At 34.7% G+C, this 2,499-nt stretch overlaps 1 long non-coding RNA gene across 1 annotated transcript; it reads left to right on the top strand.

The window, feature by feature from the left end:
- Nucleotides 1–356: 356 nt before the first annotated feature.
- Nucleotides 357–2,111, top strand: LOC123718335. The gene is made up of 4 exons (XR_006755006.1): nucleotides 357–474; nucleotides 771–891; nucleotides 1,886–1,969; nucleotides 2,047–2,111. It is a non-coding gene; the product is annotated as an uncharacterized LOC123718335 (long non-coding RNA).
- The last annotated feature ends 388 nt before the right edge of the window (nucleotides 2,112–2,499 follow it).

Genomic DNA, 2,499 nt, shown 5'->3' with positions numbered 1-2,499 from the left:
CATATCAGTATTAGAAATCTTTTGTGTTTTAAATAAATACATTGACTTGGCCATCGTAGCAAACACAATATTCAATTACATTGTTTTGTGCGATTCAGGATTCTAACTTTATCCACAACGAAGTTAAAGGGGTCGAAAATGGCCTGAACTCAAGAAAAATATAGTACGGCCCAGCCCCTTTTTTGCTCGACATGGCGAGCGCATCGCCTTGCCACCAAATTGACTGATATTATGAAACTTCTTTCACTCCTTGAAGGTCGTGTCTAGTACATCAAATATAATAACGACATAATGTCATTCAAATTATAATATTAAAATAAAGGTCATGTGTATTCACAGAGTAGAGCAAGATGTGACAGTGACTGTCTAATGATGATTTTTGTTTTTGCACAGTTACTCTAACAATTAAAATATTATTTGAAATTGCTTTTTCCAGGTATCCATGTCGATAATAATAATGATGAACGCCATCACGTGAGTTTTCCTTTTTATTTTTAACTTAATTTCATAAAAAATAAATTCTAGAAGAAGAAGAATTTGGGTTCCAAAAAGTTAACTTTATGTAAATTGCGTCATATCGTCTGCCAAATGTTGATTAATTCAATTTATTTTACTTATGCTATAAACAACACACTTGTTTCTACTAAATCTTAATATTAGCAACAAGGTAGGATTGGTAAAAGCAAAAGTAAATAATAATAGCAAATGATTAACACGTCTTGGCGTCTCTATGGAGCTGCTTTTCGAGTTCTAAAATATATTATTTTTAGGTTATTTCTCAGCATATTCCTTTTCACATCTGTCTATGGTCTGGACGGCTCTGGTAGTTGGCTGAATAGTTTTTCAAACATGGGTCCTGGGTGAAAAATCTTGATTTGAGACCTAATATAGGTAATTTTCATCTAATAACTTTAACTACTAGTTACAGTGCATTTAATTGGGTTTGATTCTGATGATATCTTCCAGATTGGTTGGTATAAAATTATCAATGTTCACTGAACCGAAAGTCTGACCCATACCTTAATATAAGAAAAAAACGTTATTATTTTCATTTATTACAAATTGTAATAGCCTTTACGCCTAGAAAACATATGTCAGTCAGCGAACATGAACATCTTTTAAATACATTGTCTATTCACTGAGACATCATGTACGATTACGATACCCCAACTTAAAACTTGTTGTAATATTTAAATTTCGCGCCTTTTGCTTCATTGACTTGATTTGTCTTTTATTTCAAGCCAGTTACTCGTTTGTCTTTGCCCTTCTCTTTACTCTGTGAACATTACTAGACAATGTGTTGTTCTTTTTAAGCCAAGTTCAAGATATTTTCCACATATAAAACAACTTGTTTCCATTAAATCTTAACGAGACCAATAAATAATTCAAACCGAACCTAATGAAGGATATTTAACGCGTAGAGATGTTGGGTCTCTCTGCATCTTCTACCGCATTTACCATTCAGAAGAGCTATTCGGTCTAATACCCGCAGCTGAGTTTCATTATCGGACGTCAAGGCAAAATACAAAGTACCATCCGTATCACCTCGACAATTGAGCGTTTTCTAAGGCAGTTTTTGCCCACTTGCGAGCCTTCTGGCAATGTGAGTGTCCATGGGCGGCGGTATCGCTTAACATCAGGTGAGCCTCTTGGCCGTTTGCCTCCTATTACATTAAAAAAAAAACATGAGAACGAACGTCCACTACATGTCCCAATGGAGCTCGTTATTGCGAATGTACCAGGGGGCATTGACAATTCCCTTGAGTAGTTTGTTCTGAAATCATTGGATTATTCGCGACTGCTACTGGTGCACTCAGTTGGCAACCATAGATGCATCAGGACTTTTTTATAGATTTTGATTTACGGTTACCTTTTCAATTCGCAGCCGTTCATGTTTCACGGCCACGGGCGAAGTTGGTGAATGCGTATCATATTACAACTGTTATGATGCGCCCCAGGATGATATAGGGTACTTATATAGTTTCTAAGTTAATTTTTAATATTATATTAGTGTATATGTCTTACATAAGTTATTGTTATTTCCAGAAGCACATCCGGATGTTTACACTACCTTCATGTCTGCGGTATAAATGTGCCTACCGGTGATGAGGATTTAGAAATTTAAAACTTAATTTAATGAAATGTTTTAGGTAGCATAATGCTCACTAAACAATAGTTCATTTAATCTATAATTACATTTACAGCCAGTTCTAAAGGGCGATAAACTCTCCCTCTTTAAATCGCCATTTAAGTTTACAAGAGACGCGTTAATCTATAATAATTCTCATGAGACAGCGAAATATAGTGAAGTGTATTAAAGTGAACGGGATACAAAATGGTGTCTTTATTCTGTGTTATGCAACATCTTGTTTATGTTCTAATATGTACAAAATTGACAAAAACTGCAGAAGACGAACTAAACATCAAAAGAAACTTTAACTCTGACAGGAATTACCGTCTTAAACGGGAATTAATTACAATATTCATATAAGACGTTGT

Source organism: Pieris brassicae, chromosome W, assembly GCF_905147105.1.
Source record: "Pieris brassicae chromosome W, ilPieBrab1.1, whole genome shotgun sequence".
Classification (NCBI taxonomy): domain Eukaryota; kingdom Metazoa; phylum Arthropoda; class Insecta; order Lepidoptera; family Pieridae; genus Pieris; species Pieris brassicae.
Note: the sequence above shows the minus strand (reverse complement) of the source record. Positions and strands in the feature narration are given on the sequence as shown.